The sequence below is a fragment of the Bactrocera tryoni genome, chromosome 4 (genome assembly GCF_016617805.1).
Source record: "Bactrocera tryoni isolate S06 chromosome 4, CSIRO_BtryS06_freeze2, whole genome shotgun sequence".
NCBI classification, from domain to species: Eukaryota; Metazoa; Arthropoda; class Insecta; order Diptera; family Tephritidae; genus Bactrocera; species Bactrocera tryoni.
In genome coordinates, this window is record NC_052502.1 from 61,229,459 (window position 1) to 61,255,487 (window position 26,029).

Consider the following 26,029-nt stretch of genomic DNA (forward strand, 5'->3'; position numbering starts at 1 on the left):
AATGATATTGAATCTTAACCACAAAAATTACTTAAAGGAGAATTTTTTAGGCTAGGTTATTGCACCTTAAACAAAACATTTTATGAAATGGATTTTTAAATTTTTGCTAACACAAAACAAGCTTTTTCCTTCTTTGACTTTATTGTGAATACCCAACCATTTTTTGTTACCCATGCTTTTGCACCAAAATATACTCTTCTCTCTCTGTTTATTTTAAGTGTTCTCATTTTTTGCTATCGCTTAGGGCTGAGCATGTGCACTGAGCTCTCGCTGCATCCACCACCATTTAGTATGCATGCTTTCTCCTCGTTCGAGTGCGCACTACGTACGCAGAGTTAGTTTGTTTACTTTTAATTGCCTTAAATAACTGCATCACTTTAATCCAATTTGCATATAATCATTCAACTGCAATCTGTGATGTGACGATTTGTCGATTTCTACCCCAACCTTCCCATACATCACTAGCGCAGCTTACTATTTTGCTGTATATCGTCGTATATACAAATAGAAGGTTGTGTGCATACACCTTATTTTTGTCTGAACTTCTGCAACGCATACTTTTCGGCTCTTGTCAACAAAGATTTTTATGCTCCCTTGTTGCCCTCTGTTGTGTTGTGTCGTGCTTTCATTTGGCCAATTAGCGTGAGCGCGCAATTTTTTTCGTAGCGTGCGTTAAACGCCGTGGGTCATGCAACATACATAGATTTTTGCTGCCACTTCGATTCTTTCTGTGTGGCGCTTGTTTCTTAGTGCTATGGCGAGGATATGCTTTTCAATTGCCTTAATTGAATTGTTGTGCGCAATCGAAAATCGCTTATCGAGCCAAGCTGCAAATGTGCTTGTATGTTTATCGGTGTCAATGTCTAAAACGGCTTATCGAAGTAGTTTGATGGCACGATACCAGGCTTGCATAGTCTGTGTGATTGGATTTGTTGTAAATTTATTTTTTGTTTTCGTTTATGCTCGTATGAGTGGCTATATGCTTATGCATTTTCGATTGCGACTAACGCAACCTTTGTGGGGTCCTTGCGGAACTTACTATTTCTTTTTCAAAATAAATCTAGTTCTATCACTTATGTATGAATGTATGTGTGCGCATTTTTTCATCATTCCTATTTACCTTCGTTCTTTGTTGTGTTTACAAGTGATTTGTATCAATTTGAGTTGATTAATTACCGTTTGCTGTGGCCTGAGGTTTGGTTTGTTTGTATTGCTTGACAGAATGTGAGCGAATTTCTTCTCTTCAACGGTTGGTTTACGTTTTATTTGTTGGTTTCAGTGAGTTTAAAAACTGTCATATGCACATATCCTTGATATTTTGTAAATTAGTCTTTTACATGCCCATTTGACAGCTCAAATAGTCTTATCTGGTTTAGTTATCTACATGTGTATAAATATTATGGCTTTTATTCAACTAATTTACCATTAGCATGACCAAAATTGGTAGTGTTTGTTGTCTGCTCTGCTTAACCTAAAATTCGATTCAAATAATTGGAAAAAAACATGTTCAAAACCAAAATAGTCCGTACAGGGTTTTTTTTATAAATATTTTTTCTTTTCCCTTATACCCTTAGAATTAATGTAGAAACCTACTTTACCATTGGAAGATTTTGAAAAGGGCTCAAAAATAATAATACCGCTCGACGTTCGGAGCGCTCGGCGTGCACACCTCAAACTTTAAGCGCGTTTTTCTCAAAACACACTGTTTTAAATTGGCGGACCTGATTCTGGTCGAACTACTCAACCGATTTGCATAATTTTTTTTAATATTCACAAAACGTCTGGCTATTGTCCCTATATTTTTTATAATTTATTGACAATGTTACGACAAAATTTATGTAAAAAAAAATAGGGAAAAATTAAAAAAAAAATGTTAATTACTTTTTTATTTATTAACATTTTTCAAGATTCTAGTAGGGACGATAACCATTCACGTACTTATTAAGAATAAATTGGGTTTTTGTGTTTCAGATGATCCAAACATGAGAAGATGTCATCAAAAAATTTCGAAAAAATTTGTTTATACACTCCACGATATACATTTTGATATGTGAAAAAAGTTCTATTGTAGAATAAAAATTTCTATGAAAAAAGTCAAAAAACGGGCCAGATTACCCTACTGACCCCTTAATCAATTAGGGAATTCTTATTTTAAAAACTTTCTTTTTTGAAAAACTCTAAAAATTATGTTATTAAGACATTCCTCTGATAAAGACCTGCCTTGTCTTAAGTAAAATAACGATTCATTAGTAAACCATCTAGTTTTCAATAAAACAACATTTAGCTATATGTTTTTAAATTAACATTTATTAAATGTTTGAATTTGAATTCTTGTTTCCTATAATGCACAGTTTTTATTAAAAATTTTGCAACAAACAAAAAATCTGCAATATAATTTTGTCGTCATACTCAGCTCCACTGTTGTCTGTTGTCAGTTTTAATGGCTTTTCGCTGTCAATCGGGTTTAATTAAATCGATTATGAATAATATTCAATCAAAACTGCCCGTGTATTTCGCCAAGTCAGCAGAAAATGCAACCAAAATGCCAAAGCATACATTTAAGCACAGACTTTATTGGTATAAAACGAGCGAATTAATATGTCTTCTGAACATGTGTTCATGTGTGACCTGATTATTCGCAGTTACATATATGTATGTAATCGTAGGGAAATACAGTTAATAATATTCAAATGACGAAAAACCTCAAAATTCCATTAACATGTTGCACAAACAACACAGTAGACTCGTATATGTATGTATGTACATATATGTACACAAATATGTGAGTATATGTATAGGATAATAATCCTTATGTGCGAAAGTGTTGTGTTTTTTCATATTGCTGCATTCATTAATTTTTTTCGTTTGGCTGCCCCACTTGCCGCTCTTTGGGCATGCATACTATGTGTATTATCACAAATTCTTCGTCCTGTGCGCCAGACTGCGGGACCAGCATTTCTGTTATTGTTTTTATTTATTTAATTTAATTTCAATCATGTGTGAAAATTAATTAAAATTGCCAATATTCGTAAATTATATATTGAACACAAGTTTTAATATTTTACAATTGTCATGCGCGGTCGTTAGTGTTCGGCTTGTCGGTTGTTTGCTTGGCTGCTTGGTTAATTGAAGCAATCAGTGGAGTTAACTGCGCTACTGCGCTCAGCCTTGGCGGCTCTCAGCGTCCTCTTACCGCCCCATCACTCAAGTGAATTATTGCGCGGGCACCGCTCTACATAACGGCAACACTGGTGTTTTTAATAAATAATAAGCTCGCATACAAAATGCAAAAATATTGCTCATGGCGAAACAACCCGTGAGTTTTCGGGTAGGTGACCAAGAGCAAGGCTGTAGCGAAGTGCCAGTTGCACCAAGAAGTGGCAGGAAGTAGTCGGATTGAGGTTGAGTGAATTCTGTGAAAAATGTGATTGCAGTTGCAACATCCGGCAACGTCGGTTCGTCTGTCAACCATGGCCAGTATAATTGCAACTATGATACTCTTACTGTCGCAACTTTAACATGTTGTTGGTTTGTGGCATACGAGGTCATTCTCTTTGGGTGACATTTTTTAGCTTTCAAAGACAAATATTGGTCTGACCCAAGCGGTTGCAGAGTTTTTCATAAAACTTGCATAACAATTAAATAAAAATTAGTAAAAAATTTTATAAAGTCTTTCTAATGTGTAATATATAGTTATACTTAATCATACATTTTTACACTCTTTCAATGAATTTTTAAACTTTTTGAATAAGTTTTTTGTTGGAGGACATACAAAAATTAGTTTACTCAATTAAAATTCTCAACGTTATGTTTTCGGATCGTTATAACTTTGTGAGACTATATGAATCCGCTAATATTAAACTAGTATAATCCGCGGCTTCGCTCGCAATGATTCCCTTCATTACATTAAAAAAAATAGTTTTTTAAAATGACTACATATATGAAAAAATATATAGATATATTGAAATATTTTTCTACAACAAAAATTAAAATATATTTCAACAGAGTATTATACTATAATAATTTGTATATATTTTTACGTCCGCTGCAAAAATATCTAAATTACGGCATTTGACACTCGCAAACAAGTTACATACAAGGCGCGTTCCAAAGTAAACAGGACTTTTGAATCTAGCGCCCCCCGGTGGCGTCATCGTCGACTGGTTCGTAAGAATTTGCTATCTTGTGAGAATTTCATGACATTTTATCGATCGGAAGTGAAGTTATTGCGTTTTAAGTGTCAGTATGTTTGTGTTATCGGTACGAAAATGAGCTTCGCACAAAGAGCCAACATTCAATTTCGTTTTAAAATTGGTAAAACTTTTACCGAAACGTTTCAAATGTGCTCAACGTCAGTTTACACAGCCGTATTAGTTTTGCGGGCATTCCAAATTCAGACATCGCGGCATAAAGGCAGCTCCTTTTCGTGCTGTCAAAAGCAGCTTTGAAATCGACGAAGAGGTGGTGAGTGTCGATTCTCTTTTTACGGGTCTTTTCCAAAATTTGGCGCATGGTGAATATCTGGTCAGTTGTTGATTTGCCAGGTCTAAAGCCACACTGATAATCCCACGGTAATTGGCGCAGATTGTGGGGTCTCCCTTTTTGTGGATTGGGCAGAGCACACTTTAATTCCAATCGTTGGACATGCTTTCGTCCGACCATATTTTACAAAGAAACTGATGCATGCTCCTTATCAGATCTTCGCCGTCGTGTTTGAATAGCTCGGTCGGTAATCCATCAGTCCCCGCCGCTTTGTTGTTCTTCAGGCGGGTAATTGCTATTCGAACTTCTTCATGGTCGGGCAATGGAATGTTTGCTCCATCGTCATCGATTGGGGAATCGGGTTCGCCTTCTCCTAACGTTATGCTGTCACTGTCATTCAGTGGGCTGGAGAAGTGTTCCCTCCATAATTTTAGTATGCTCTAGGTATCAGCCGCTAGTTCAGCTCCTTGGTTGGGATTGCAGCTTCTCGAAGTCGAACGTTGTGTTGGTTGATGTTCGTTTTTGCTGCACAGAGGCAGGTTCGAATCTTGGCTGCAACAAGATAGTGGTCCGAGTCGATGTTAGGACCTCGAAGCGTACGCACGTCTAGAATACTGGAGACTTGTCTTCTATCTATCACAACATGATCGATCTGGTTGGTGGCTTTTCGATCGGGAGACAGCCAGGTAGCTTGATGTATTTTCTTATGCTGAAATCTAGTACTGCAGATAACCATATTTCGGGCCCCGGCGAAGTCGATCAGCCACAACCCATTTGGGGATGTTTCTTCGTGGATGCTGAATTTACCGACTGTTGCGCCAGAGATACTTTCCTTGCCCATCCTGGCGTTAAAGCCGCCAAACACGATTTTGACATAGTGGTAAGGGTAGCTCTCATAAAGGGCATCTTTGGTCACATCGTCCTTCTCTACCGTCGGTGCGTGGGAGCAAATCAGCGAAATGTTGACAGCTGCCATACACACTAAACTATCAAAATTAAGTTCTTTTATGAAAGATTTTTTACTTGAAAATATATCTTCACAAAATTTGGCATTAGTTATTATCTGAGACAACGCTGCTATCCTGAAGAAATTTTACAGAACGAATCACTAAAGCAAATTTCTGCCAAACAAACTGAACAAACTAATTCAAGTGCTTGAATCTTTGGTATTTGTGAGGGGTATCACAGCATCGGTGCAAGGAAGTTAATGCTTTTTCTTGTATATTACTTTACTCACACACTCATAAGGCGCATAATGTGTTATGTAATATTATATAACAGACTGCGTTCACATTTTCATGACGATTTCCAAATATTGTCCACTTTATTAATAATTGCTGAAATATTTTGCATTTTTTATGACTCCTCTGTCAGTCCTAATATAAAAACACCAATATATTCGTACAAACCTTACATATTTACAACATTAAATACAACAAACCATACACACATGCTCTGCGAAACAACGCAACACAGAATTGGTTCATCCCATTGGATTTAAATGTTTGCACTATCCGCTGACAACAAAAACCCTGCACTTACCCGCTCCACATATGCAGTATACTTTTCATTTTCCAAAAGGCTAAACAAGCACGGCAACAGGCTTCTGCTTCATGCTGGGGGCATAGCATACGTTTTCGGTTAAAGTGCAAATTGTTGGACGTTGGAGAGAGGTTCACAGTCAGTCATGCTCGGTATTTTACTTGTGTGTGAATATGGTATGTATGATATGTATATGAGAACATGTATACAAAGTATTGAATATGAATGTGTTGCTAGATGCTTCTGGTGGATCAATCTAGCTGAAAAATTATTTATCTGGTTTATGTAATATGTATCTATATGTACATATGTATTGTCACTAGTGTTTGTATGTAACTTTATATTGTTGCGTCGCTGAGGTGAAAGCTTTTATGACAATTAAAATATAATTGACGGTTAACATTAATAACCAATGTGGTGTGTTCCCAACATGTATTCTAAATAAACTGTTCTTACGGTACTACAATACAATCATATATGTATGTAAAAAAAAAAACAAATAAGTGCCGCTAATACTGGGTGTTGAGTGAGCATTTGCCCATATTTGATAGCCAAAATAAGTAATTAATGTTTCACCTACCTCTAAGTTGGTCGGTTATACAATAAATGCATCCTGACGAATTCTAAAAACTGTGTAAGAAAATAAATATTTTTAAACATTTTATATGCTAATTTTGACAAGAAGTATGAACTCAAATCTATTTGCTGTCCAATGTTTTGGAATTAGTTTCAAAAGTTTTTTGTGCAACACGGCGTATGAATAATACTTAATTGTTAGTTAAAACATCAGGCAAAAAACAGTCTGTCTAAAAAGTCATGTATAAAACAAAAATTAAGTTTTAATTGAATTAGACGTATAGTACAAGGTGCGTTCCAAAGTAAACAGGACTTAAAAAAAACACAGAACAAATGGTTTTTTCGGCAAAATCAATTTATTTTATATAAAATAGTCGCCTTCTGCTTCAATACAGCTTTTTGCACGGTCCAAAAGCATGTCGAACGAGTGCTTTAGCTAGTTGGCCGGTATGGCCGCTGCAAGCCTTTACCATAACTCTTTCCTTTCATGGGCAAATGCATTTTTCCGGAAAGGAAGAAGTCGCACGGTGCCATATCAGGTGAATGCGGGGGTTAATGGTTAAAATGTGATTTTTGGTCAAGTAATCGGTCACATGCGTCGATCGATGAGACGGCGCATTATCGTGCAACAAACGCCAACCTTCATCTTCGCGATATTCGGGCCGAACACGTCGAATACGGCGCACCAAACGCTTCAAACATACAAGGTATAATACCGCATTACCGTTTTGGGCCAGGTGGAACAAATTCTTTGTGGACAATACCCTTGGAATCATAAAACAAATCAACATTGTTTTCACTTTTGGCTGCTCCATGCGCGAATTTTTGGGTTTCGGCACGTCCGGTGCCTTCCGTTCAGCACTCTGGCATTTCGTTTCGGGATCATATTGAAAACACCACGCTTCATCACCAGTCACAATACTGTAAAGGAAGGTTTTGTCCTTTTTGACCTATTTAATGACGTCCTTCGAATGTTGGATTCTGAGCAATTTTTGGTCTTCAGTCAATTTGTGCGGAACAAACCGTACAGAGACCTTTCGTAAGCCCCAATGTTCGGTCAAAATGCGATAAATCGATGTTCTGGAGATGCTCAATTCGATTTCCATGAATTTCAATGATGATTTCGGCTGATTTTTGATGAATTCACGCACAGTTTCGATGGAATTCCCGCTGATCACGCATTTTGATTCGTGCACTCTGCTACCGGATAGGCAATCATCGCCATAAACTTGTTTCATCAATTGAAACGTTTCGGTAAAAGTTTTACCAATTTTAAAACGAAATTGAAAGTTGGCTCTTTGTTCGAAGCTCATTTTCGCACCGATAACACAAACATACTGACACTTAAAACGCAATAACTTCACTTCCGATCGATACAATGTCATGAAATTCTCACTGGACAGTCGATAAAGATCAGATTCTAACGCACCAGTCGACATATAGATGGCGCCACCGGGGGGCGCTAGATTCAAAATGTCCTGTTTACTTTGGAACGCACTTTGTATAATAGTCCTAGTAGTATTTTCGGGAACATTTAAGACGTATAACGTGAGAATAGCTTAAAATTGTGTCGAAAGTAAACTTACGTAGATCGAAATACTCTATCGTAATTTTCATAACAAATGGTTGCATAGGGTATTTCGAAAAACTTGTATTACGGCTAAGCTGAGGAAGAATATTTACATACATATATATATCATTTCAATAAATGCTGCTATGAGCTTTCTAAGATATCAGTATTTCGTTGATTTCGCGAAAACATTTAGCGTGGAATATTAATAAAAATATTGATAAGCAGATTTGCAAATTCTTTTTCTTCTTTACTGGCCTAGAAACCGCTTACACGGTTATAGCCGAGTTAACAACAGCGAGCCAGTCGTTTCTTCTTTTCGCAAGGTGGCGCCAATTGGAGATTCCAAGCGAAGTCTGGTCCTTCTCCACCTGGCCTTTCCAACGGAGTGGAGGTCTTCCTCTTCTTCAGCTTCTCCCGGCGGGTATTGCGTCGAATACGTTTAAAGCTGGAGTGTTTTCGTCCATTCGGACGACATAACCTACCCAGCGTAGCCGCTGTCCTTTAATTCGGTGAACTATGTCAATGTCGTCGTATATCTCATGCAGCTCATCGTTCCGTCGAATGCAATATTCGCCGTGGACAACGCGCAAAGGGCCATAAATCTTTCGCAAAACATTTCACTCGAAAACTCGTAACGTCGACTCATCAGATGTTGTCATCGTCCACCATATAGCAGGACGGGAATAATGAGTGACTTATAGAGTTTTGTTTTTCTTCGTCGAGAGAGGACTTTACTTCTCAATTGCGTACTTAGTCCGAAGTAGCACCTGTTGGCAAGAGATATCCTGCGTTGGATTTCGTGGCTGATATTTTTGTTGCTGCTTATGCTATCTACGACTTAGAAGTTATGACCGTAAACAGTGACGTGGGAGCCAAGTCGCGAGTGCGATGACTGTTTCTTTGATGACAGCAGATATTTCGTCTTGCCCTCGTTCATTGCCATACCTATCTGCTTCGCTTCCTTATCCATTCTGGATAAAGCAGAACTAACGGCGAGATTGTTACGCCAGCAGCAGTACACTCTTATAAAAGATTGTACCTGTTCGATTAAGTTCTGCAGCTGGAATTATTTTCTCCAGCAGCAGGTTGAAAAAGTCATACGAAAGAGAGAGGCCTTTTGTGAAATCTCGTTTGGTATCGAACGACTCGGAGAGGTCCTTCCCGATCCTGACGGAGCTTTTAGTGTTGCTCAACGTCAGTTTACACAGCCGCAGAAGTTTCACGGGGATACCAAATTCAGGCATCGCGGCGTAAAGGCAGCTCCTTTTCGTGCTGTCAAAAGCAGCTTTGAATTCGACGAAGAGTTGGTGCGTGTCGATTCTCTTTTCCCGGGTCTTTTCCAAAATTTGGCGCATGGTGAATATCTGGTCAGTTGTTGATTTGCCAGGTCTAAAGCCACACTGTTAAGCTCCATAGAAGGTTTGCAAATAATGCATAGAAAATTATTTAAATTAATTTTTTTTTATTTTGTAATCCCAAACACGATTTAAAAAAAAAATAAAAAAATATTTATCTTAAATACCGGGTTGAAAACAAATGATATTTTTAACACAAATACGTTATTAAAATTTAAAAAATGTTGATCCCAAGCATAAACTAAGGTTTAAAAACGAAATTGTTCGCGCATGCGTACTACTATTTAAATATGAAAATTGAAATTTTAATCCATGAAAATAAAAATTCAATTTTTGAATTAAAAAATTCGCAACCCTGCATATACATATGTATATAATTAAAGTCAACCTACTAACCGATATGTTTTATTTGTTTACTGTTTTTTTTTATAAAAGTCTGTTATTTTATTTAAATTTAACAGACTTAAAACCAAAAAAATGCCTAAAGTATCATCCATTTAGGTTACTCAAAAATTCTATTTGCGCTGTGAAAATCAGCACAATTTCATCTAAACTCACATCATCTCCGACACCATCAAAGTGTTATTCACTGCGACGTTAAAGTATTGTGTTTCTCCCGTTTTTTGCGGGCACTCTGCTGCTCCTACTATAAACAATCCAATTTGCTCATGCCTCGGTAAATGCATACCCATATACGAACACACTTATGGTGTTTTTAACACATATGTACATATGTAGGCATTAGTTTTGCATTCATTCTTATATTTTCGCTTATATGTTGTACAAAGGTTTTACATTCGGTAAGGCACATCATCCTATTCGTGGCATTAATTTGTTTATTGCTTTTTAAGTTGATTGGATGGCCAAAGCTAAAACAATGGTTTGAGGCAAATGCCAGCTTTTGCTATTGGAACCAAAATTTACACTTCGGCATGTGTCGTCAAATCCTCGCTAACAATATAGGGAATTACCGCTAATCGCATGACCAAACATTCTGGCATGCAAACACACACACACACATTGTTAAAATATGCAATAGCATATTTTGCTTTCCTATGCTGTTTGTTTCGCAAAATTTGGCGGAAAGTCAAAAATTTATACACTCGCACAGAACTTCATTGACCGCGAGCAGGTGGTATAGCAGTCAGAGAGTGTATCCATAACAACATACCAATGTTTGTATGTATGTGCGGGATTCGATTGTTTGTTCGGCTGGCGTGTGGTTTATGAAATTTTTAGCAAAATTGAAATTACGCTAATTGTTTGCCGCAATGACACCCACATAGACACACATATGTATGTAAGCAGGCATTATAATTCATACAACAACATCTAACCATAAAGAAGGAGTTAGACCCTTTACATGGTATGCTGTGTTGCTACCAAGCTAATGCAATGCTGCTGCTGCGAGTATGTGCAACAATATCACTTTTGACAACTTGCGCACACCTTCTCCCAATCTACTAAGCATTGTGACAAACAAGACTTGGTGCTATTGCATTGTCGGATTTCTGGTTCCATTACGCTGCTTATTTGTATGCATGTCTGTTTGCATGTGAGCGCTGTAAGTTTCGCGCGGAAAAGTGCACTAATTAATAAAGTTTGCACATGCACATGTTACGTGCAACGTCATACATATGTACGTACGTGTGTATTTCTCTACTCAGCAGCAACGTTTTCCCGCCAAGCTCGTTACGCGTGTGAATTTGTGCTGATTGTGCACTAATTCGGAAAGCGCATGGGGGCGGTGCCGCAGCAGCAGTTGATTGTATTGCGGTTGTCGCTTACACAGTACCAACACAGCTCTTCACTGACGCTGCCAACGAGTGGGGGATACTCTGAACTTTACAACAAGGATCGCCGTCCTGCATGGTCGCAGTGGGCGGTTGGAAGAGGAGGTCATTTCGTAAAACATCACGAAATTAGGCACTCAACGGATTAGTGGGACAGGTCCTTTGTGCAGTGGATGTGACAGTGTGAGCGTTGGAAGGTAAAAACGAAAAATGAGAGTAGAGTGGGTAGAACGAAATTTTTTTGTCAGTGCTCATACTATTTATTAGTGTCATGTGTCAATGACACAATATGTCATTGCTGTATTATTGTTAGCACAAATTTTTTGGTAACGAAATAAAGAACTCTAAATTGTGTAGTATTTCTACATTGCTGGTTCTTTATGGTATAAATATTCTTTATTATAAATTAGGTGAGAATAGGTGTTTTCTATTCATCATTTCTCTGCTCGCTTGTGCATTGCTAATTAAAGCCATATAGCCGCTATCTTCAATGCTACCAAATTTTTTTTGCATATTTTAGATCAATTTTAGTATTGTCAATAGTTCAAATGACAAATGATAATACACATTTCTTGTTTCTTAATTTTTAAACTTAAGACTTAAAACCCATTATAGTCATTTATAGATAAAATAAAATAAAGGGTTATTGCAATGTTTTTAATACAAAAAAAAAAAATTACTAATTATACATGGTTGGACTACAAGAACTGCCCGGTTGTTTGAGCATCTCGATTCGCTTTTCTCCAACGCTTGGCGAAACGAAGCCAGCTACACTAAGAACGATTTGTATTCGAACCCCTTTTCAACTAACATCCAATTATACTTATTTTATGCTAATATTAATTAGTTCTCACTGACATATAACCTAAAGGTCGTCATAAAAACGGTATGATCTTCAAACAATTATTGATTAATTTTAACTAGCTATAAACACCATAAACGTATATGTATGTACTTACATATGTAGATATGTATCTCTGCTCTTGCACACAGCTAGAGAGTAAACTTTTTTAGTTTAATTACAATCACAAGAACGCTTTTCACAAACCAAAGGATATCTTAACTTCCCCCTTGTGTGTAGCATTCAAATACGTACGTTTGTCTATATGTTTTGTACTCCAGCGCATATTTGATATGAATGCAAACTCTATGCTTACGCTCAATCAAATCTCAAATAAGTTAAGCAATTAAAATATTACAGTAAAGCCAACAAATGTATAACGTACGATATGCTCGCATATTACGTAGCATAGCCCGCAACGCTATTTCATATGTATGTATGTATGAGGTTCGAGATGCATCCCTACAAGAAACTGCTGATGGGTTCACCAATACACATTAGTTGCGTTAGCAATTAATTGACCTTCACTAGGCTTATTAAAAGGATATAGGAGGAGAAGCATAAAGTCAAAAGCTTACTATTACTTTAAATATGTACAAATGTAATGAAAAAACATTAACATTGGTTGCACCGAAGCTGTAATATTCTTCACAAATATAAAAAACTCCTCACAAGGTCTTGGTCGTTTAATTTTTATGGGAGTTATATGGTATAGTGATCCGATCTGTACAATTCCTTCATATATTGTTTTAGACAATAATCCATACAATTTTTTTTTTTTGTAGATATACCCTTAAATTAAAAAGCTTTCCATACAAGCACCTGATTGATTGATCGTTCAGTTTGTATGGCAGCAATATGCTATAGTTGTCCGACATCGTCAATTCCGACAATTCAGCAGTTTTTTGGGGAGTAATAGACGTGTGCAAATTTTCAGACCGATATCTCAGTGCGAGTTGTATGAACTATAGTTAATCAATTACATGTATGCTTACTCGCATACAGTTGTTTATATAATTTCTTCACTTCCCTTAAGAAATTATCGAATTTTTGTTCTACGCGCTGACACAATTTTTCCAGCTGTGTCTGTCACTAGTCTTATAGGACGCCCCACTGCATGTTTGCCTGTTTAAACATTAGTACATTCCATTAATCTTTGTGAAAATATTTGTAATTTTACTTAGTAAGCAAATGCTAGCAAAGCAAGCTTTGTTGCAGTAGTGTGGGATCGCTACAATCAACATCTCGCAACTACCAGCACCTCCTCCCTCAACTCCTATACACCCAAACTAACCAACGCATTTCGTTTCATACTCAACTAATTACAAACTCCACGCGAGAGTGCACCTTTATCCATAGTCGGTCGCCCCGTTGTAGCGCGAAGCTGGCGAAATTGTGTTGGTGCACATTTTTACCAAGTCAACATGTGGCTGCGTGGCTTGCTCTTGCTTGCTACACGCGTACTGGATATGGGCGAATTTAACTACATACATACATATTTCTCAACTCCTGCTCGTTGTTGTACTCTTCTCTGTCGTTTTATTGTTGCTCTCCTCCTTAGTTCGCTTTTGGTGGCATTTTGCTGCGCCATATTGCTTACACTGGTAATTAAATTGGCCAATTAAAATTGCACACCCTTTTGATTATCGCGGCTCAACGAAAGCAGCAAGAACATTGACTGTAACAATTCGGTAAAACCGCTAGCTTCAATCATATAGTTAAAAAGTCTGTTTCATTGGCAAATATTGTGTACAAATTAGTTGCTCTATTTTGGACTTTAGTTGAATAAAAAAACTACTTTGGTTCGTGTAACATGTGTTTTTACCACTTAAAACAATTCGGGATAATACATATTATATATGTATATAAAACTATTAAGGATGACGTTACCGTATACGTCGACATCAGTATAAGCACTGCTAGGTTACTTAAAACTTAGGAATTAAGTTCTGAGATGTATTAATGAAACATAGAGCATTTTTTCATGATAATAGTGTGACCTTGAGTCAAAAAGGAATAAAATCGGGCCAAAACTACTCCTAGCCTCTATATACATACCTCCTATAAATATTTCACATATTGATATGTGGGTTGTCTTAGTGAAGCTTGTGCCTGAAGTGAATCAAAACGGGTAAATGCATCTTCAGCCCCCTATACCTAATATAAGGATTTTCAACACCCAGAAGGAGGCGTCGGAGGCCGTATAAAATATATGAATATGTCTGAATATAAATGATTGCATGACGTGCTGAGTCGGTTTGGCCTTGTCCGTCCGTCCTTAAGCGAACGTGAGTTATTGATCTGAAAATTTTTTGCATGGCCTTTTCTCACAAAGAAGCTAAACATTTGTCGTAAACGCCGATATCGGACCACTTGGCAAAGAACTGAACGAACGAGATTAAGTCCTTGTAGGGAAAACTTTTTTTATTTGACGATATGATGAATGACATCGATTGTTGTGCAAAGCAACGGTATTATCTCCGAAATAGTTCAGATGAGACCACTATAGCATATACATAGCTGATATACAAACTGACCGATCAAATTCAAGTTCTTGTATGGTATCTTTTGTATTTGTGAAAGATATAATAGCTGCGGCGCAATGTAAGTTCACGGGGTTTCTTGCTTAATTAGAAGATCTTTCAACACCTGACAATCTTTCACCACTTTTCACCCACAAAAATTCGAAGAGTATACAATATTCGTTAATCCCCAAAAAAAGATAACTTGTATTTGAAGTTATTAGATTTTGTAATTATAACTCATTGCCACATAATTAAATAGTTATTAAATAAATGTCAGCAATATTGTTTTCAAATCTTTTTGTTTTAATATTTTGTATATTTTTTATTGAAATTTACTCCCTTAAAATTTTACGGCAACGATCGTGGTGTTAGTACGGTTTGTCCTTGGACTAATCAAAGTTTACGTTTTGCACGTGCTTGGCTTGGTGTGCGCTATTTAACAATCCAACAAACTCACTCCTCACCCCCTGCATCGTTTACGCATGCATCCACTAACTGAGACTCTTTTAAACTGCACAATTCCCAACGGTGCTAATTAGTGTTGTTTATGCAAAAGTTAGAGAAATTAATTGGTGGTGTGGTTGAAAGGAACACATATACTGCACAAGCATCAAACATAGGATAAGCTGTTACTATAAATATTAAAAAGCAACCCTGCAGGGAAGCTTACTTAGTTGCATTTGATTAGGTGTAGTCGGTTAACTTATTAGTTCTGATTTGCACTGTAAATGTGAAATGTGATTTTGATGTGATTTCTTTTGCGAAAATATTTAGAAGCCAGTTTTGCTTTGTGATTTCATATTTCATATGCTATTAAATTTCGTACCGGAAATTATAGTGGGTGGTTAATTTGATATCTCATGCCTTTTGAATATTCATTATTCTATAATTTTAATTTTTACTATTTTTTTAATTGCTTGTTATAAATGGTTGCTGCTGGCAAATTTGATCTAAATATGTGAAGTGTGTATGAAACCTTAAAGTAGCCTTTTCTATTTCGGAACGTGAGATAAGTTTTCCATGTCAATTATCAATATTTCTGAAGCATTTTCAAAAAGTTTAAGTTTACGTTTGTGTGGTTATGTCGATACAAATTATTTGCGGTTTTTCTTGCACTTGTGCGCACAAAACTTTGAAAGAACGACATAAAATATGTAAAAAAAGACGAAATTCAGAAATCATCGAAATAAAAATGTTTGCCGCCGATGAAATGAAGCAGACTACGATGCTACTATGGCGGCCGAAGCTCTTTCAAGTAGATCAAAAACATAAATTCTTTTATTTTTTATTTCTACGGTGTTTTTATTCGGAACTCTCCACTGGTTTGGAGCGCGTAGCAGCGGGGTGATTATTTGCGCGGCGCTGCGTACTTAATATTTACTCCTTGTCGATGAAAAAGAAATCGCACTAATGGAATTATATAATTTTTTCCCTTGTGTAAATATGAAGCGCTGCTGCGTTGCCATCAAGGAAGAGAGTCGAAAAATGAGAGAAACATATAAAACACACAAAGTTAAGGGACAGGCACCCAGGTAGTAGGCGGTCTAGTTTGCCACTGTAACCTCACCCACATTTTAATTCGAAGTACAATATAAAGTAAACGAAAGTCATATTTTCTTTATACTCACGCTTCAGCCGACTGATATCGCTTGGCGTGCTACGATTTTCGCTGATTGAATTATTAATAAAATCAGTAGAAAGTAAAAGACTGCAACTGCGACTTTAGTTGACGATATTTCGATTGAATTTGATTGATGAAAATAACACCGGCCGCATCCAATATAAACAATGCGATGCGAGTCAAAACACAGTAGGAAGGTAGACGAAGTACGGGATGCAAAGCTAGAACATTTACCGCGAGTTTCTTGTGTAGCTGTCTCTCGGGCGTGCCTTAGTTCCTAAGGAAAAGTTAATCGAAAATATTGGTCAGATAATTTTTTTGTACTGTCTGTTGCCAGTAAAGTAAATAAACATACTTTGGTGCGCTGTTTGGTATTGAGTACCTTTTAAATAATTTATCTTCCACTTACTTCATTGCCTATTTGTGAATTTATAATGATGCGACTTCGCAGTCCTCTGATTACGGTCATTTTACATTGAATACTATAATGTTGATTGACAATTGACTTTTTAATAAGTCGAATATTCTTGTAATTAGCATAATTTTCATCAAAATTGTGATGACAATAAAAGTGGACACACGAAGGTGCCAAAAATTGGTTTAGTAAACTTTTATCGAATGCCACAGAAGTTTAAGTACCACAACAATATTTTTATACCCTGAACAGGGTATATTAAGTTTGTCACGAAGTTTGTAACACCCAGAAGGAAGCGTCGGAGACCCTATAAAGTATATATCGTCACCTGAAATGCAAAATAACGTAACAACATTTTCGGAAATTTACAATGGTGTGAATAAAACACGAAATAAAATGGAACATGAGTGAAAAAAAATTTTAATATTGGTTAAAACTGGTTTATATCTCAGTGCAGATCTTGAAAATGTTGAACATATGTAATATTATGGATGCAATTTGAAGTAGGGAAGCGTAATCAATAAGACACTCAATTTCGAATTTTTTGATGATACGTTATTTTGCATTTCAGGTGACGATATATAAATGATCAGTATGTTGAGCTGAGTCGATTTAGCCATGTCCGTCTGTCTGTCTGTCCGTCTATCCGTCTGTCTGTATATATACGAACTAGTCCCTCAGTTTTTAAGATATCCTTTTGAAATTTTGCAAACGTCATTTTCTCTTCAAGAAGCTGCTCATTTGTCGGAACGCCCGATATCGGACCACTATAACATATAGCTGCCATATAAACTGAACGATCGGAATCAAGTTCTTGTATGGAAAACTTTAACATTTGACAATGTATCTTCACCAAATTTGGTACAGATTATTTTTTAAGGCAACAATTTAATCTCCGAAGAAATGGGTCAGATCGGTTAACTATAGCATATAGCTACCATACAAACTGAACGATCGGAATCAAGTTCTTGTATGGAAAACTTTAACATTTGACAATGTATCTTCACCAAATTTGGTACAGATTATTTTCTAAGGCAACAATGTAATCTCCGAAGAAATGGGTCAGATCGGACCACTATAACATATAGCTGCCTAATAAACTGAACGATCGGAATCAAGTTCTTGTATGGAAAACTTTCACATTTGACAAGATGTATTTACGAAATTTGGTATAAATTATTTTCTAAGGCACCAATGTATTCTGTGAAGGGTATATTAGCTTCGGTGCAGCCGAAGTTAACGTTTTTTCTTGTTCATTATAAAAATATACAAATATATCTTATCTGACACATATTACATCAATAAGTTATATTTATTTTAAATTCAAGCAGGTAGTTTTCCGTTGATATATGTATAATGATACATACAATTAATTATAATAATGCCAATTAAAAGTTAAATTTTTTTAGCTAAATTGGAGGCTTCATATCGAGCACAGCTAATATAACCTCACTAATATTTTGCCACATTTGTATAACCAACGAAAGCCGATTATTTAACGCAATCACAAGCATATAATTAAATGTATGTGCTTATCCATGTACATATTTTTGGGTATGTAAGTCCGGTTATGTGTGTTCGAACGCGTGAAATTAAATTAGCCTCCTTTAAGTGATAAAACACTTTCCCTATGCCCATAATTACTTACATATGTACGAGTATAAGTATGTATGAGTGTAAATATGGATTTACATTTCATATTTTGTGTGCTTACATATGTATGTTTAAGTGTTTGTACGCATATTATAGTGCATTCCACATTCATGTTTGTTTATTTATGTGCTATTTGCTGTAAATGTTTGTCCATCTGATCTGCAGTCAATCAAATATTGTAGATTTGCTGTTGAGTGATGTATACAAAATCAATTGGCGCAATCATATGTACATATGTATGTATCTATCTATTGGTGTGCATCCTCATTTATACTAGCCTTCACAATTGACATGCATTTGCCCCCGCCTGTATTTGCATGCATACTATATGTGTATGTATTAGGGTGTTCGTTATGTTGCACATACCACATAGTGTATCATATGAATACAACACAATTGATTAATATTTTTTTTAGAGAGAAAACTTTGTAATAGAATGTCACTTTATGTTAATTTATTTGCTTTGAAGATAGGAGCAAAAGATCCAAAAGTCCCATATAAAGAAAAATGATTTAGGTTTACATTGGAAATAAAAAGCTTCTTCATTAAATTCATTCGCAACGAGTATGATTAAATCAGAACAAACAGTCGTGCCAAAAACACAATCAAATCTATTCAATTCATCATAGACAACATTGTTGATCAATTCGAGTACCCGCCAGCGTCAACTGATTTGATGCAACATGAACAATCCATTCTTTCTGGATTTATTTGAATCATGTGTGGCCAAAAGTATGTATATACTTCCATATGTATTTGAAATAGAACAGAAGTTGACGAGTAATTCAGTGTGTAGGTGATGATATACAAACCGAACGATGTCGATCAATTCAATCATTGAAATATGATTATGAATCATTTACGGGTATTTTCTGCTAATGCGAACGTTCATAAACAAATCATGTATAAGCTGATCGCAAGTGATTCAAAGTTGTTCTCTATCGCTGATTTGAAGACAAACCGTTCGATTCGTGTACATGAATTGAACTGACAGAATCAGACAGAGTAACGGATCAATACTCGATTATGAACAACAATTTATTACTCGTTGCAGTTCTCTGGTCGTCATTTGAGTCCCCACGACCATTTTTATATAGTTTAAGTCACGTATTATCTTAAGTATGACTCATACAATAATCACCATTAACTTTTTGCATAAATTTGCGTTTCTCAGTGAATTTTTATACTCTTGCAACCTGTATTTATATAAATGATTAGGATGACGAGAAAAGTTAGAATCCTGGTAGCTGTCTGTCTGTCCGCCCGTGCAACCTGCAACTTAGTAAAAATGGGACGATTGGCGTAATAGGACCGCTGTCACGAACCGAAAACCTATAAACTGCACAAGGGATTGCAGCAGCAAGAGACACCTTTGTGCAACAAATTTTGAAAAAATGGCTGCGGCTTCGCTCTCTAATACTTGTATGTCTATTGTATATATCACATAAACCACTACAGCTACAACAACCAAATTTGTTAAACTCGAATATTATGAGAACTACTACTGAAGGTGTGAAAATGGATGAAATTAGAGGATAAGCCCGTTCACTCCCCATATAACGGTACTGTTTAAAACTACTAAAAGCGCAATAACTCAATAACTAAACACGCCAGAGACATTAAATTTTACCTCCAAGATGGTATAAGAGGGCTTTATGAAAGCCGGTGTGAAAATTAGACAATGGGCGTGGCACCGCCCACTTTTTGGTGGAATTCCATATCTCGGGACCCGACCGACCGATTTCGACTAAATTTAGTACGTAGCATTCTGGCCAAGTCCAGCCAAAACTGTTCAAGTCCCTAGGTACCGAATATGTGGACACAAGTATCTATAGTTGACCTTTAATCGAAAACAGCGGTCAATGTGTGAGATATACAATTAAAATTCATGGAGAATCCTGTTATACTATAGTAATTCTGTGTATCAAAAATAGATTGAATCGGGTTTATACTTCGCTGAGCCCGAATATACCTAATTTAAAAATCTCGAACTTCCAAGTGACTGTACCGCCTATATAGGCCAATATTTGAGTTATCCAAATGAAAATTACAGAAAATTTTTTACTCATAATATTAAATCTTTGTTCCTAAAATAGAAACAATTGGGCGAAAACTTGACTTAGCCCCCATATAACTCTTACCAGGATTTTCGAACATCCCGCTGACTTCGTTCCATATGCTTGTTCGTTGCATGTGAGGTACCTTAATGAAAGTTTTTTTTAGTTTTTTAGTATGTGGCATGATAAAAGTTCATAGATAAAAACGGGTCGATACTGCCCCTACTCCCATTTACTCCATGTAATAGTTTTCGTTTTTCTAACAAATCTTATGCCGAGTTTGTCGGTCAGTGTATGAGCCATGTATAATATACATATACATATGTATATATGTATTTTTAAAATGCTAAGATTCCGATCCTCTGGTTATTGGCACCTGAACTTAATGCTTCCATACTTGTTTTTTTGTTTCAAGTCTAACACAAAATTTTATATTTGCTCTTTGTAAAAATAGAATGATTGCATAGTCTTATTTGATTGAAATAGCTGTAACTTTAACGTTTTGCATTCGATTTACATGAAGTTAGGTGAAATTGGTGCAATTAATTCTGACTCCCATTTCTATATGTAGCTATTCACAAGAAAGGCAATGTGAGCCGGGGCGTTGTCGTGGTGCAACTTCCGATCGGCTTCGTTTGAGTCTCTTGAGGACTTCCACGAAAAACTTGGGTGACGGTTTGTCCAGGAGGAACAAATTTTTGGTGGAAAACGCCTTTGATGTTAAAAAAGACAATGAGCATCGTTTTCACTTTGGATTTGTTCATTCCTCTCTTTTTTGGGTGAGAAGACGCCCGACCCTCCAAAAAGGCCTGGTGCCATTGAAACACACGACTTCTTGCTAAAATAACATCTTTGTAAGCCTGCTTGATCATATCAAACGTCTCTGTTGTAGATTTACCGAGTTTTGCACAGAATTTTATCGCAGAAACACGTCGTGTGAAAATGTTTGTTCTGACTCTCCAGGTGCACGGAGTCAACTGACCAACCGCTCGTTTTTTAGCTAGGAACGCCCTCTACCGAATCAAGTCGGTGCGCGCACGCTCCGAAGTACAGTCTCGGTGGAAGAAAATTAGTCCTATTACTTTCCGGACATACCCTATACATATGTACATATATATGAACGTTCCCAAATCTATCCAATTAATTCCAACTCACATTTCAATCGTTAAAGAAACCAACCGCTATCGCTTTGCTTGCCGCCCGTTTGCTGGCAAACAGTGACAGTTAAAACCCATATAAAATCGAATACAAATATGTAGCAAAGTGTAAATAATTCGAATTGATATTTTCCACTCGTTGCATTAAGGTGTCGCAATCGCTGCCGCACAATTCCATATTCTTTTATTACCAAAAACAAATAGTATGATAAAAGAGCGCCAGCGACAATCCGATTGGTGAGAGTACTTGCATTGACACCAACAATCACAATTGACAGCAACGGAATCCCGTTTTTCGATACTGACGTACAAAGCGAAGTCAGCGAATGAACGACACACCCGCGTTCTCAAGAACCTGGCAGACAAAATTGCGAAGTTTTCATTTTTTATAAGCAAACTACTAGTTCATTCCCCGTCTCAACTAGTCCCATTAATCTAGAAGTCTTGTGTGGCAACTACTCACTTTCAACTAAGCTTTCACTAATTTACTAGAGTGTAGTTGCAGCAAAATTTGAAGTGGCTTAGAAAAATAAAATTATATTTCCAGCTTAAATGTAATGTAACATATTATAGTTAGTATGTTTATTCTCTGCGGCAGAAACTAGTAATGCGACTGGTGCAGCTGGAACTGTTACTGGTCGTGTAAGTGTGTATAAGCATCAATATCATGAAACAAAACGATGATAAAATAAAGCGCACAAAAACGTCGAAGAGCGATATTGTAATGAATTAAAATAAAATCGAGTAATTAATTACAATTGTGCGGCGTAAGCGGTGACGTTGACGGCATTGATGAATTTATGCGCAGAGAGATAAGTGAGGTGTGCGATGGTTGGTGGCAGCTCGATGGACAATTTCGATGAACGTTTGGGCAGTTTTAATATCATTTTTATCATGCGCGCCATCATCTGTATGTATTAATGTATCAGTATTTTTACGGGAATTGATATACATATGTATGAAACTACATATGTATGTATATACGTTCATGGGCTTCTGTTTACTTTTTTACATATTTAAATATATTTTTTCTATAATACGATTAAACAACATTTAATTAACACAATTTTCCATTAATGCGAATTAATTACACATGAGCTAATATTTGTAAATTTATACGAATAAACAATTATGCCGATATCAGCATTTAATACCCAACATGCAATCAATTCATTGATAATTGTACAAATGCCAACCAATGCATGATTGATGGCCAATGTACTTATGGGTAGATGGACGAGTAAATGTAGGGAAGTGGGATGCATGTACATACATATGTAGGTAAAGCTGGTGCATAGGTAAAGAGTTTGATTTTGGGGTATTGTATGCCAACTGAATTTTTAATGCAGCAACCATTTCTGAACCAAGGGTAATAAGATGAATATCTCGAAAATACATTGCCAAACCATACATTGGTCAAATTAAATATACTCGTATATATGTACATATGTACATATCTGGTTTATCAGCGCTTGCATTTGTTTGCATATATTTTCTTGCTTGGGTTTGAATAATTTTGTAATTAGCTTGCCATTTTAATTTTTTGTAAAAAATATAAAATTAATTAAATAGCAATCAGCAGTTTTTGTACGAGTTTACAAAAAATTATTTAATAAAAAAATAATATTTAATCATATTACCATAATGTGTCTGTGCTTCACACATACATACATACAAACATATGTATTATGAGAACATAAATATTGCATATATTCACTTACAAGATTGAATCAATTTGGAAAAATTATGGGAATAAAAATAATTTATTGCAAAATTTGCTGGCAGCACTAGTACTCAAAGGATATTTTGTAAATAAAACAAAAAAATAATTTCATATTATTACCGACAATATAAATTTGTATAATCGGACGAAAATATATGCACATGAACATTGGTTTTAAGTATTTTATTCATTTTTTATTGATTTATATATGTGCCTATTATACATACATACATATGTACATATGTACTTACATATATAAAATTTCTTTTTATTTAAGCAACCATGCAAAACGTTAAAAAATTAGCAGAGCTGTTCGCATTAGAGACCAAATTTAACTACCCGTTAAACACATTTCATGGTGACTCAACTGTGTTTGTGCTCATTCTTCATTCAACTCCTCCCTCACCCAAACATTTAGTGTCACTTTAGTATCCTTTCCGCCGCTCATTTATTATTAAAAATCAACGCCCTCACAATGAATAAACGCAATCAGCATTTCTCTTAAATGCAATTAAAATTTTCACCCCTTCGCCATCAATACCCCACCCCAATGACGCACTGCCGCTTGACGCTTGTCTGCTACTGCTCCACATACTCTTCTTTACATTTCATTAAAATAATTGTACATAATTTGCTGCTATCATAGTGAGTCCAAAGCAAAAACAAAAATTTTACGAACTCATAAAAAGACGAAGAAGAATTTAAAAGGAAAAACCTTTCAACACTCAACTTCGCAATAGTATTGTCGGTTCAGTTGTATTTCTCTCTGTTGTGTATGAATGAATATGCGAGAGAATATACACTGCCTCATCTATATCTTTTTTGCGTTGGCTTATTAAAATTTAACCACCAAATTAGCAAATTAACTGGCACTTGGGTGAATGCACACACCCGCCAAACAAAGCTAAAGTGGTCGGATTTTTCTTCTATTTTTGCATAAGCATTGAGCGTACGGAAATGAGCCGAAAGTGTGAGTGAGTATGAGAGATCAGTGATGGTTGGTTATAAAGTAACAATGATTATTTACAGCTTCTATGTTTTGGCAAATTGACAAATGTGAGCGTTGGGTGTATTAAAAATTTAATAATGCATTTCAGATTAGAGAGGATAGGACAGCGTTAAATAATTTTAATTCGTTCTTGTCAAAGATTTAGATTTTGTGTGTGCCAACATACGGTTTCATGCTTGATTTCATAAAGTATTTGCAAATGCCATAGTCTTATTTCAGATCCATATTTCTAAAAATGAGGGGCTAGTTCGCGTATAAACAGATAGACGTACGAACTGATCATTTATTTACATTTATGTATATTTTATAAGATCTCCGACTTTTCCTTCAGACTGTTACAAACTTTGTGACGAACTTTAATTACTCTGCCTGTTTCTATGAATCTTGTTGCATATATACATATTAGCGCGTAGTTCTAGTTTTGTTCGTCTCATCGGGTCATGCTATACCTTTTTGGAAAGCTCATTTCACGCGCTATTTGATTGTTTGATTGATTGTCGTTTCTTTTAAGTCGTTCGTGAGTTATTGCTTCGCAAACATGGAGCAAAATAAAGAGAAAATACGGCATATTTTACAGTACTAATACGATAAAGGCAAAAATGCATCTCAAGCCGCCAATAAAATTTGTGCAGTTTATGGACCCGATACAGTTTCCATTTCCACCGTACAACGATGGTTTCAACGTTTTCGTTCTGGTGTAGAGGTGGTCGAAGATGCGTCACCCTACGGAAGGCCTGTCGTCGAAAATTGCGATAAAATCGCTGAATTGGTCGAAAGAGACCGGCATAGTAGCAGCCGTAGCATCGGTCAAGAGCTGGGCATGAGTCATCAAAAATTCATTTCAATTTCAATAAAAAAAAAATCAATAAAAATACCGCAAGACTTTTTTGACAACCCATTATGTCTCTAAATAACTTTGGTATTTTGCTTATTTTTATTTTTAAGTCGAAAAGTAATTCCATTTAATTCCTTAAAGGTTTACAAACCATAAAGTCCCTAAGGGCAGTCATTATTTACTAAAGTCTCCTTGATATCCATTGAAGACAAATTGTCGGCAAAAGTACATACGGGTACGAATATTTATGTTTCTTTGATATAGTTAATTGGAAGAAAAATATTTCAATTAGTTATGTTTGTTTAGAATTAAAAATTTTTAAGTAATAACTATAATGGGAACAATAAAACTCTTGAAAAAAATAATTGACACATTGACGCTGAAAATGTTTTACAAATTTACGAAAAAATTGTGCAACTGAACTCAATTTGAGATTTTAATTAAATTGTATACGGAGTGGATTACTGAAAAGCAATAGTTTGCCTCCGTCTTGCAGCGAGTCTAACATATTAGCGACTTCTAATTCACAAAAAAAAATCGGAAGAAGTATAATAGTAAAACTTTCACGTAGTGAAATTCGTCAGGTCATATTTATTCTCATGAACAATATCTTTATGTATATCAATTTACATCCAAAAGTCTTCATGTCTACTTGCCTTGGTTTTTGGTACCTTTGCATAAGTGCTTTTGCAAACTCAGGCTGGTTTTGCAGAGCATCTGTTTGTTGCCCTTAACATATTACTGCTAATGAGGAGAATGAAGGTGGTGGGCATGCAATTAATTAACTTAAAATTTTTAATATCTTCGCTTGTTTGCGCTGTTCACATAAGTTTCTTTTGTTTTCATTTTGCTCTAAATGCGGCTCTTCGAGT

The 26,029-nt window shown here is 36.0% G+C and overlaps 1 protein-coding gene across 1 annotated transcript in view; it reads left to right on the top strand.

Moving 5' to 3' along the window:
- Nucleotides 1-26,029, top strand: part of LOC120774640 — a 59,777-nt gene that overhangs the window by 25,013 nt on the left and 8,735 nt on the right. The gene's annotated exons all lie outside the window — the stretch shown is intronic.